The sequence below is a fragment of the Leiobunum rupestre genome, chromosome 8, assembly GCF_980474605.1.
Source record: "Leiobunum rupestre chromosome 8, qqLeiRupe1.1.hap1, whole genome shotgun sequence".
NCBI lineage: Eukaryota > Metazoa > Arthropoda > Arachnida > Opiliones > Sclerosomatidae > Leiobunum > Leiobunum rupestre.
The window spans coordinates 36,948,079-36,961,339 of NC_143391.1; the positions used below are offsets into that span (position 1 = coordinate 36,948,079).

The 13,261-nt window shown below is 35.8% G+C and overlaps 1 protein-coding gene across 2 annotated transcripts in view; it reads right to left on the reverse strand.

Annotated features, from left to right (window-relative positions):
• Positions 1-4,501, reverse strand: part of LOC149933333 (uncharacterized) — a 33,426-nt gene extending 28,925 nt beyond the window's left edge. The window contains exon 1 of one of the 2 annotated variants that reach the window (XM_090155206.1): positions 4,227-4,501. The gene's annotated coding sequence lies outside the window, so the exon portion shown is untranslated. Of the gene's footprint in view, positions 1-3,440; positions 3,773-4,226 lie in introns of those variants that run through there. The other variant, XM_090155205.1, reaches the window with a different exon arrangement.
• Positions 4,502-13,261: the final 8,760 nt, after the last annotated feature.

The following is a 13,261-nucleotide window of genomic DNA, read 5'->3' on the forward strand; positions in this document are numbered from 1 at the left end:
TTCGGTCTAACGGAGACTAGGGAGTAGCAGCGGCGGCGATCGTAAACATTTCCTGTGGAGGCCCGGACCATTATTTTTTATTCAAAAATGCATATGCTTAAAACTTGAGCAAAACAATATACAGCTCTAAACCTTTATTATTATATTTAAAAAGAAAATGTTCTTTTCTAATATCTCATCCGTAAATTAATTCATTGATAACGAAAAAGTCGATTTCTTCAAAAAATCTCCCAGTACATGGCTAGATCATTAAAGGCCTAGTATTTCTTCTTAAGTTCTTCCTGTAGGTATTAGGTATTTTAGACTATCTAGCATAACTTAAGATAAATGGGTAAAACTTGTACACGCCGAGGCGATTTTCTGTTTGGACGAATCTATCGAAATTAAATGTATGCTTATTTCATCTTAATGTTACTTGCATCTTCAATATCAAAATAACTTCTGTAAAAAGACTGAATTAGGACAAAAATTCGGTCAATGAGTTTATAAAATAGGTCCGGGTTTCTATTTATCCCCAATTTAATTTCTGTGGGGCTCCGCCCCCGTATGTTTTTCCCTGTGGGGATCGCGGCCACTGCGGACAACAATGTTCAGGCCCGTAGGCCGTAGCCAGGATTTTTTAGTTGAGAGTCCCCGACAAATTCCTGAGGGGCACCCTTCAAAATCAATTTATCTCCTAAGACCTACGAGTGTATGACTACTCTAAAATGAGCTTATAGGTCCACACGGGCCACACTGGCGTTAGGCATTGGAATACGTGGTTTAAATAGATGTAAATTAAATTTATATAAAAGGTAAAGCGAAGTTGAATTTCCAAGCAGATTAGTTTGAGCTTAATTTCTTTGGGCTTTAACGACAAATTTACTAACAATTGCTTGATTAATCTCATACGAGCCGATAGCGAAACTAAAATGGTGTAATTGTTGATGTAAGCCGCAGTTAGTATACTTCGGTAAAGCTGAATAAACGACGACACGTACAATAGCATATAGACTACAGTACTACGGAAAATTAACCTTAGTTAATTATTAATTTCGCATTGAAAATGTGTGGCAGCCCTGTTTTCCAGCGACTTATTAACAGGGTTGCGATACATTTTCGGTGTGAAATAATAATTTAGAACGAAAAATGCATGGCAACCCTACAATAGCATATAGACTATAGTACTACGGGAAATTAACCTTAGTGTAGTCTAATCAATATTTCTACTTGATTTTAGTTATTTTTCGGATAAGAAAGAAACAATGGTTAATATAGCAAATAGTAACTGGGCGATATTTATTTTTTGGTACACTTTACCAGGACGGTTCGTCTTTAGGTGAAGTAAAGCAAAGATAATATCCGTACCCTATATTCGAATTCTGAGAGCTTTCTGATTGACTGTTTTGTAAGGAATCGTTTACCCACTTCCGGTACGTGACCTCCGAAAAATTGACTGTTTTGTCCAATACACTCTTTTATATCCTTATTTGTGAGAGCTGCCATTTTATTACAGGTCTGATTTCAAATAGTGAATGCAAGGCCGCTTCACGTGGTCAAGTGCACGCGACGTCTCGAGCTGATGAGCACGTGCAGGCGCCCTTGTCTGTACTATTTGAAATTAGGCCTGTAATGAAATGGCCGACTTCGTAAATGAGTGTATAGAGCGTCATCTTATCTATAGTTGGTTACCTATAGAGCTAATTTTTTCTGAGTTCCCGCAGTAAGTGAGTAAATGGTATTGACTAGGCAGTTATTTCCAATCTTGGATACGAGGTTTATATTATCTCAAAGCAAGTATCAAATAGTTCTTTTGTATCTTTCAAATACTTTCCTTCCGCCGCCACTGCTTATCAGCCACTTTTTTTAGTACAAGTCTGCCAGTGATCAGCTCAACCGTAGCAATTCCAACAAGATTGCACATTGTCATTGCAATACAAATGTCAAAGGCAAATGTTATAGCAGACTCGCAGTGACTTGGAATTCCCTGATTCGATTACTGGAACTTCTAGTGAAGCCCTATTTAAATTGCTTTTGAGGAAGCATTTGTCAATTAGCCCTTTCAGTTTACATAGAGCCCATAGCGGCCAACGGTAGAAGTTCATAAACCGTTGGATTTTCATTTGCTAAGCAGATAATAATTCAGAAACGTCTGCTTAAGAGACGAAAATCCATCAGTTTATAGCCTTCTCGATTTGGCCACTATCTAATCTGAAAAGGATAATTTTTTATTCCCGATGTCCTCGGAGCTGAATGGATTTCTGCCATAACTCGTCAAGAAACCGAAGCAAAAAATGCAAATGCGTTTACCCTGAAACGGGGCGAATGACTCTGAAACAGGGATTATTGACGGAAAGCGGCATCGCGCTTTCTTCAGTCACAGTCTCAAAGGCGTTTGAAAAATTATAAAAGCCGTGCATGACCAGTCTTCCCTCTTTAAGGTTTGGCGGAGTAAGCGAACATATTTCCTTTTTCAAGATAGTGTGGAAACCTACGTTACTACGTTAGTGGTTTTCTCTTGAAGTTGAAAAAGGGTAATTAAGTTACATTTTGATTGATTTCATTTACCATAAATTTATAATAACGTTTCCCATAACTATGCCAGTTGACAATTTTTCCCGTGTTAAGGTTTTTCTGAGAGCCATTTCTAGAATCACCACACATTTTGGGAGGACTTCAGACTAAGTGATTAGGCTCTTAGGCGAGGCGTAGGACCAGCGAGTGTCAAGTTGGGTGTTTTCTCGCTGGAGGCGCTTATTTTTTTTCGATAGGACCTAAATTCAACGTCACTCCACATTTTGTTATCAGTAATTATTTTGACGAAGTTACACACTTATATCATTATAGACTTATGGTATTACCCATAGAGAAAGAATGGGACACTAAAGGCGTTCAAAATTCAAGCTGTGAAACCAGGCGAATTTTGTAAACGTAATCCTAATGTAAATAACGCTATACATAGTCTTCATCTCACAAATAAAACAAGGTCAAAGCATGAGTAACGTAATATTACGCTACTTATGGTCGAAGTAAAATATCTCTAAAGTATAAAGTATCGTAGTGTTATCTTGACCAAATGTCACCAACTGCTTTCGATGTTCAAAAAAAAGTGACCAACTAATGCGCAACTCAAATCCTTTTTGTTGTAAATAAGGGAAATAACATTTCTTTCACCAAGTTTAACAGAAGCTTGGTCTATCTGGTGCTAGATACGGTAAAATCACTTGCACCGCGTGCTAGCAGACGATTTTTTTCTATTTAGAATATACTCGAAATCGAAGATTTTAAATGTACGCAATGAAACAATGTACAATAAAATTACAATTAACACGAGATACCCGGTATTTAAAAAAAAATTACAACAAAACGATTCGGAATTGCAATTACAGTGTTCATTTGTGCAAATGTATTTGATCTAGGCGTGTAGGGTGAAGGTGACGGAAGTGCTTGAAGGCGCTTACCCTTAAGACACACACTTCCCACTCGCTTCGGAGGCAGCGGATGGACTAGTCCGGCACGAGCAAACAAATACACATTATATCTTCTTTTTCAAAGTTTCATTTAAGGCAGGGGGTGTGACGGCAGACGACTCGGTTTGTCGCGGACGTTTTGAAAGCGGCAGAGACAGCCCCTTAGTTACTGCTTCGCCTTTACCTAGCGCCAGGTTTGTTATGACAACTGGAAATACGCGCTTATGGCCCGTTCTCCTGTAATGGCCAGAAACTAATCGATAAGGCTACGAACACCTTTAGCTCGCGTTGTTATTAGCCTAACGAGGTCTCCGTAGTAGCGAGCGCCGATATCTACTAAATACGAAGTATTTTCCTTCGTACGCTTCGTACCTAGTCTTTGTTCGTTTGTTTGGCGTGGTGGAGGTTCGAAAATCTATAGATAGCGCTGGGAGGCGAAATAATGGCTTTCCCGAAGGTTACACCAATCTCACGCTCCATAGATCGACCAGACCTCGTTCAAGTTCAATACTTTTGCTACACGCGGTGTTAGATGAATAATTGATGACGTTAAATTAATTGATTAAGTTAATAGGGTTACGTTAGAAAGTTGTTGAATATTTTACAACAAAGGAAATAGAATTACGTAATATGATTGCGGGCAATCTATTATATTTCTAAAACGGAAATTTCAATTTTTTGGCCGAATATTTTTCTGTTTTAACCTATGATTGGAACCGAGCTGGAAAAGTAGCAGTAGAGTAAGCCAATATATTTCTATGTCCATTCACGACTCACGAGTGAAGGAGTTCCATTTCCAAGGTCGAGGATGGCAGATAAATTCTGGCTAGCAGACGACAAAATCCGATTTACTTCCTTTACACCTCCTTTTCAGAGTAAAAAGAGTAGCCTTAATACTCCGGAACAAGCGAATAGTTTATGGGCCGGAGTAATTCTCATCCCCGGAACAGGCGAATAAAACGTTTTAGGATAAAAAGGATACACTTTTAGTCCGAGAACAGGCGAAAAGAAATCATCTATTAGGGCTGGGAGGACGTATATACGGGAGAGGCCGAAGGTATGCCGGGGGGGTCGCCAACTAGCTGTCTTAAAGTAGGTGTAGACTAAAATTCCAGAGGAGACTAGAAAATCTCTAGTGCGCAACTGCTAGCTGCTAGGCTGTTGACGTCAACGGTTTGTTTTGAAATTATTTTGCCGCCGCCTAGGCTTATCGTTTTAACGTTGTGTAGTTGTTTAACTTAAATATGGTTTACATAAAGAGATGTTGCTATTTAAACTGCAAAAGTAGTACGAAATTTAAAGATCGGGCGGAAATGAAAAACGTAATATTCCACCCATTTCCGAAACCAAAAACAAAACTGGGAGAATGTAAAATATGGATAAATGCTACTGGGAGAACCGATTTAGTGCCAGAGAAAATAAACAAAAGGCACTATGTTTGTTCAAGGCATTTTAATGAGGGTTCAAAACCCTTACCTGGCTTTGGTGTTTTTGATTGGGTGGTAAGTAAATAACTTTCTCAAATTGATTGCTAGTATAATTGTTAATTTAGCTATTTAAATTTTAAGGATAATGATGAAAATTCATCATTGCCGTGCAACACACCTTTAGATCTGTCTCTTAAAAAAGAGGAAAGCCCAAAACCCATCCTTCCAAATAAAAGAGACAGACCAAAGCTCTATTTTGCAAAAAAATTTGGCTCACATGGTAAGAGACTAAAATGAAATATGAAGATCGAGTTTTTAAAAAATAATTAAAATTTCATAGATTTTGACGAAGAGTTTTTTAAAAGCAACGAAAAGGAGTTGGTTGAAAATGTGCGACTGAATTTGATGAAATCCATTTCCTTGCCTAACAGTGTAAAAATTTTATTTGAAAATGCTTCAGTTCAATTGAACGACAATATTTTTTGTAAACTAGCCACTCTAAATGAAAAGCGTATTAAGGACAAGGCGACTTTTATGATACAAGCAAGAATATTAGGAAATGATTTTGAATTGCTAGATGAAATGGTAAATGTTTTTAACAAAATGGAACAATTTGAAAAATTAACGGAGGAAAATTTGGATTTAGTCATTGCAAATTGGGTGAGAACATTTCTAGAAGAATCTCTCCGGAAGTGGGTAATGTTAAAGCCAGACTATTCTCAGGGAGAGTGCAGCTTCACTGAATCTTGTGCACTTTTGACCAAAAAGGAAATTAACAACAAAGAAGATAACGTTATCCATCACATCGGAGGGTATATTATGAGAAAAATTTCAAAGCGTTATGAAGAATCTACATTAGAGGTACTTTTTGAAAATTGTGTAGATAAACAATTGACATCGGAATTGAGTTTTTCAAATTGGACTGATGTAATAAGTAGGGGAGGGTTAATACGCTTGACGAAACTAGGCTTTAATTTTTTCAAAAAGGTGGACAACGTAGCTAAACCATATTTTGAAACTGCATTAATTTATGTATATGATAACAAGGGAGGTAAACTGAAAGAGAGGTTGATGGAGAGTGATGTTAGCGAGGAATTTAACAGGCTTTGGGGTCAAGATGATGTAATTGGTAGGAATAGAGCTAAAACCATTTTGTATGATACTTACATAAATTGCCGAGGAAAAGCTCTAAAAAATTTTGCCAAAATCAAAATGAGCGAAGCGCAAAGAGCTTCTTTAGCTAAGAAAAAGGGGCTACGTAGAGCTATGAAAGATAATGCCACCACTAACACATGCTGTTGCAAACTTAAAAATAATAAATAGAAGCATTCATTAACTTGAAATATTTGAATGGGCCCAAAGTTCTAAGTCTTTCATGCTTTAATTAACACTAATATTGTTTTATTTTGAGGTTCCTAAATTTACAGTATTTTTAAATTTGAAGGGGTTTGTGCAGTATTTTAAATGTGATATGTTATTTGGCTTAATTTTGTGAAAGTACAAAAAAAAAACTGGCTTTTGAGGGAAACTACATTTAATTAGTTATTAATAAAATTTATTTTTCACCAAAGTTGATGTTTTAACTATTTTTTGATGTTCCTAATTTACAGTATTTTTAAATTTCAAGGGATTTTGCAGTATTTTAAATGTTATTTTGGTTAATTTTGTGAAAGGACAAAAAAAATAAACTTTTGAGGGAAACTCAAGTTACGTGGTTTTGGTTATCAAGCAAAGTTATTTACTTATATTTTTAACTTTTTAAATTTCGTTGTGTTACCAACTTTGGTCTTATTTATAATTGGCCTCATGATTTTAAATTTTTTTTCGCTAAACCCAAAATTTAACAAATCAGGATTTTCATTACAACCTGTGGAGCGACGGTGTTTTCCAAAGTGTCTTTCTAATGGGTCCTGATTGAATTTATCTGTTAACACAAATGGAGCTCCTTTCGATAACAAATATTTCACAGCTCCAATTACAGAAAAGACTAAAATACATAATAATCATAAATACGGGTTAAAATTCTACTACATGATTTAAATACCTGTTACGTGCAACCCTTCCAAAGTTGTTCGGCTCAGCTGCATTTTCGCAATTCCTTCTGCGGGGACATCTTGGCTTTCGGCCTCTTCTTTCCATTCTTTAAGATAATTAATGAAGTTCTCTTCTAACCACTATATATATATATAAAAACCTTATTAAGTATTTTTTAAATTTAAATATTTTCTATTAAAGTACCTTTAATCGATCATCTGATTCAGTTGTAAAGGCATTCAAATTTGGGTTTCTCTTCAGTTTGCCATGAATTAAGTTTCTCGTGTTCATGATATCGAAAAATTTATTGAAGAATCTTATGAATTTGACAGTTTCTGAAGCTTCTGGACCAACTAATTTCTCCATAGCAGCTGCTACGCTTGCGCTTAAAATTTGCATGGCCAGTTTTACGCTCATGGTACTAAAGCTGTTAAGTTCAATATGGTCCAATGTCAACTTAGGACACAATCTTAAATGTGTAGATGAGTCTTTTCTAAACATTTCCACTACGTGAGACCATAAGATATGTTTCCCATTTTTTTTAAGCAAACGTGTGTTACTAAAGGCACTGTGAGAAAAACAATTTCTTGCAGTTTTGATTAGATGTGGTGGATCAGATATATAGAAAATATCACGAGGGTCTTTTCTAGGAGCGTAAGGATTTCTAGATTTATATGCAACACCCTTTTCAGTGTCCATATCAGTACTCATTTTTATGAATTTTTGGTTGATGGCTGATTTATCACATACAACAGTTAATATTTTAAAACCACTATTTTCGCAAATTTCTATGGCTTCTTGCATAATAGAGTACAACTCTTCAGTTTTCATTTCATGACATGGAAAGTAGGCCAAAACATGTTTAAAGTTGGTTGTGAGACCCCTGACCATTATCACCATAACGTGAGACGCCACTGGTAAATCAGCTGATGGTTCACCAGTCTTTCTTACCTCTTGCAATTTAAGTTTATCACCGGCTTCATTCAAATGGGAAAACCCGACAATTTCACAAGTGTTCGCTTTGTACACAAGATCTTCTTTAATCTTCATTTCATCAACGATAAGAGAGAAATATTTCTGATGCTCATCAACTTCATGTAAATCAATTTTTTCCTTCATTTGTTGAATTCCTTCCTGGGTAAACCCACTTTTAGAAGATAATATTGCGGTATAGGTATATAAAGTCTAGGAGCTGGTAGTGGAATAACTTCTCTGAAAGCTTCATATGCTGAAGTTGATTTGGTTTTAACATAGGAACACCATTTAATAATCGCAGGATGCCACTTATGTGGGTTCTTCTTGTTTTTCTTCATCAACTCCATTTGCTGTTTCATTAAAATTTTTAGAAAGTTTTCCTTACTACAGAACGGTTCGTCATCGCTTATTCCTGAAAACATATCTCCAAATGGCTCAATATTCTCCTTTCGTATTAATTTTTCTAGTTTTCTTTGTAGTTTATTAATTCTACTTCTTAAAGCTTTTTTTTTCATTTCTAACTTTTCTCAGTTTTTCTCTAGATTTTGTTTTTTTTTCCTTTATTTTTTTCTCTCTTGAAATTTTCTTTGCGATGACAGCTCTTAATCCGATGCAATTTGTACATCTACGCTGCTGGTTATTACCATTGATAAGACCCAAGCAATTTGGTGAATGCAAGGCATTAGTATACCGATTAAGAAAGGCACATTTTTGGCTAGCTTTTGAATAATTTAAAAAAGCTTCCTCATAGTTTCCAGAGCATGGTTTGTATATATCCAAAAATGTTAAAATTTTATCAGTTTTGCAAAACTATTAAGAAATGGGAATTTTTCCGAAAGTTCTTTTTGATAATCATTTCCAATAACTTTACCAAAAATTTTCATTTCAAACTTGAAAGATTGATCAATTTCAATGCAAAATCCAGCTTCATTAAGTCTACCCGTGTTAGTTGCTACTAATCCGGGGAAATTTGGCTTTCGAAAAATAGCCCAATAAAACTCTTTATTTTCTAACTGAAATTTTAAAAATGAAGAAAACATATCTTCCACTGAGGAAAATATTTCCTCCTGTTGATGTAGTAAACAATCGTTATTTGAGAGTGATGATTCTACACAATCCACATCCAGAGATAATTGTTCATCAGAAAGTTTATCCGAAATTGAACTATCTCCCATCAATACAAAATTTAAACTTGGTTTAAAAACCGTTTCTTCTAACTGAACCCCGTTTCTTCTAGCTTGGTAAATGATATTATCTGGGACGGCATTTATGTCTGAGTTGAATGAAACACTGTGACTTTCGTTGGATGTTTGTATAGGTTCCTGTGATAATTTTTTTAAGTATAATTAGTTTCAAGTGAAATTATTCTAGTTTTTAGTAGTATCATACTTACAATCATATATTTTGTAGGGTGATAAACCATAGGGTCTGGAAACTTGGTCGTTGGTCCATTACTACCCACAAAATGTTCAGAACATATAAAATGATGCCTTTTAATACGATCAAGGGTAAAGAAATCTGGTCTACCACAGTTATTTATCCAACGATTGCATTTATCGAGCTGAGTTTTCGGTTTTGGGAATGGAAAAAAGGCTATTCCTTTCATAAATTCCTTGTCAGACGACAGACTACTGTTTAAACAATCTTTGTAATAGCACTTTTTATATTTAGGCATTTTTAAATTGACGGACGTTTTGTTTCTTTACTGATTTATATAAAATAAGAAACAATTACATCTAAGCCTTAGACGAAAAAATTTAAAACTATTAAACTGGCAACTGCCGACGACACGACGCCACTAGAGTAACTACGTCACGAAATAACGCATGCGCGACGAAGAGAAACTACACTCCCCTAGCTACTCCATGAATAGAGATAAAGCGCCAGCTTTTACAAAGCGAACAGACTTCTCCCGTATATACGTCCTCCCAGATTAGGGGAAAGTTACTCAAGCGAAAAGAGGTTTCGTAGTGGAAATAGTTCTTTTTATAAAATAACCTTGGCCATCTTGTGAAATGTTGCCTCCCCGCTTCAGCTGTGGATCCGTTTTATCTCCCACTAAAGAGTTTATGAACTCATTCTTAGGCATTGGCTGAACTATTCCAGGGCAACATTTCAACAAGTTGGGCAAGCGTAAAGACATTTTATAAAATCAACTATTGACACTTTTATTGTTATTAAAAATACCGCGGCCCTAGAAACATTTCTGTCAAGAAAAATATATGTAATTAGACAGGTGAGGCCATTCCCAGAAAACGTGTAAGGAGAGAACTTGTAGTAACAAAAGCGACATAAGATCTAAAAGTGTGTCAGATTGTTATATTTTCCACTAATATCTTGTCGCGAAGTAAAAAGAGAGTGTAGGAGAGGGGCTAAAGTCTATAATATGTCATCAAAATTTTCAATGTTCGCCACTCCAGCGCCACCAAGTGACGAGTGTCTCAATCTAGATCCTGTACGCATCTCTGATTCGCTGTTTTTCTCGTCTGCTTTCGTGGCGTCGTCTGTTTAACGAAGAGGCATTTTAGTCTCCGTCGCTTTTATCGAAGATTTTACTTCAATTTATCGACGATTGATAAAAATTATTGTTGCGGGTTTTGTTCTAAAGAATTTAATACTAGATTGTCTTTAACCAGTCATTTGAAAAGAGTTCATACCTCAATAATTTCTAACAGTTTAGGAAGGAATAATAAAAATTATACGTACAGAATCATGTCTTAAAAATATAGCATTGTCCGCTATTAGCTTACTTCTTCAATTTAAAATTTATATTGTAGCTAAATTTCTATTTCAGGGGTGAAAATTTCTAGAAAATAAAGTCAGTAAACTGTGACAGTGTAGGAAAGACTAAATTCCTATAATATTTACAGATATTATGAAAATATAATATAATTTTTAATATATTGCATTTTCCACTATTAGCGATTTAGGGGCCCTAAGTCGCTAATAGTGGAAAATGCAGAGACGAAAAACTTTTTCTAAGACGCGTTCCAGAGACGTTTTAACGAGACAAAACGTCTAGTATTTTTACGAGAGCTACTGAGGTTAACGGTAATAGTTAGTGTAGGGCAAGGGGGGCGCATTCAACGAACGAGTTTTGGAGATTTTCCGAAACGGCTCGGAGAGAGAGAGAGAGTGTGACGTCATACGTGGTCGACCCATATTCTTCGTGTTAATTTTTAGTCAAAAAAATAAAGGGACAAATCTGTTTGAGAAATATGATATGGATGGTTTATTTTAACAAACTCTTTAAACAAAGTCATTAAAGGCACACTGTTTTTAATCCAGGTGGCGCCACTGCTGCGTTGCGACACACTAGAAATATTTATTTATTTATTGGCAAAAATGAACTGGATAGTGTGCCTTTAATGTTAGTAATAGTTATCATTAAACAGAATTATCAATTAAAGTGATAAATAAAAAAAAAGATTTTTATTTTTATGGTTCCTATAAACGTTTTTTTATTAAGGGCAACTATGGCTCTCTGAAAATATTTTAAATAAAACTACATTAAAAATGCCAAGTTTTGAAATATGGTAATCTCTCTAAACAAATCTACGCTTTTTAGCTGCAGCGATTAACTCGGTCTTATCAGGACAAGGAATTGGAGCCATATTAGTTTTTTTCCTTATTTTTGGCAAATCTACTAGAGGAATATCCTCTTCGTCCATCAATTTTCTGTTCATAATGTTTTCTAGGATAGTATATATGAAACCATATGTTTTAGGCTCTTTAAGCGGCCTAGCGTGCCATTCACCGGTAGCTTTTTCAAAATAAAATTTTTGGCTGATGTTAAAATTGTGGTCTAATGCAGTCAGCATGGTTCTAGCTTCCACGTCACTGTCAAACTCTTTCTGTTTAGGACAATACTTTAGCATTAAACTGTGATATGACTCCAAAGTTGATGTATGTGAGAATGCATTTACTTGTTTAAGGTCTTTTAGTAGATTTTTGTTCAGAACAATGTTTACAAGTGCATCATGACTAGGTGTGTCAGCCTTAGGCCATTTTTTTTTCCTAGCCGCATCTTGTGATAAATCTTCATGCATGCAAGATTGATAGTGAGGAAGGTTTGGAAAAGTATGTACGTTAGTGATGTGAAAGCACATTGATTTCCACATATCTATTAATACATCAACATTCTGGTTACAGTGTTCTGAACAATACCACAAATGACGACTCAACGATTTCACCCATGGCTCTAGCTCATGATTTGATTTCTTTCGAGCAATTAATTTCAGTTTCGTTCTTATGTTCTTAGATAGATGCCAAACATCAAATTGATGATTAATCTCAGTATAATTTTCTCTGATAAATTTCCTAACTTGAATATGGCGATCACTTGTTAATTGACTAATTTTGACTCCAAATTCATCCAACTTTTTTAAGCCTCTTTTAACTCCTTCCAACTCCATATTAGTAGATTTGTAGTTAACTTCCGACTTGTTCACGATTTCAAAATGCACACATTTGTTTGAGTCTTGATCCATGAAAGTTACACTACAGTACTTTGCGCTATGACCTACCGAGTCAAATCGACCATCAACAGCGACCTTCTTTTCTGACATTTGCTTTAAATCTGCTATAACCTTGGAGGAATAAAACAAGTATACAGGAGTTGCGGAGAGCTGCGAAATCGGTTTCGTCAGTGACCGTGATCTTGCGCGATTCGGAGGGGTTCAAACGCGACTAGCGCCAACTGCATTCGGGATTTTGTAACTATTCTCATTTTATAGCATTGTTTTCGCGTCGTCTGGTTTGTTTTATTCCTCCAAACAAATACGAGTCATTTTGGAAAAAGGTGCAAAGAATTTAGAAATGTTTCAAAACAAACCAGACGACGCGAAAACAAGGATATAAAATGAGAATAGTTGCAAAATTCCGTATGCAGCTGGCGCTAGTCGCGTTTGAACCCCTCCGTCTCGCGCGAGTTCACAGTCACTGACGAAACCGATTTCGCAGCTCTCCGCAACTCCTGTATACTTGTTTTATTCCTCCAAGCTATAACACTACCCTTACAAAAATTTATGGCTGTATATTTGCTGCAGTTGGGCTGTTATATGGCTACTGGTCTGAAATTTAGCTGCAGTTGGTCTGCAATTAACTGCAATGGGAGCTATTTCAATGGTCGTATTTTGACACTTACTCATGAGTAAGTCTATGGAGCTTTAGGCTGGAGCAGTGCTGCCAGACATAACATTTTTAGAAAGGCTAGCATGTTGCTACAAAGACGAAAGAGTCAACAATTTTAGAGTCCTGTAGGCTTTATAATGCATTTGAATTGATATTAATCTTTGGATAGGATTTGATTTGCTGCATCGACCAAAGAATCAACCAACATGTTGGGACTCCGTAGGATTATAGGATTGAAAATAA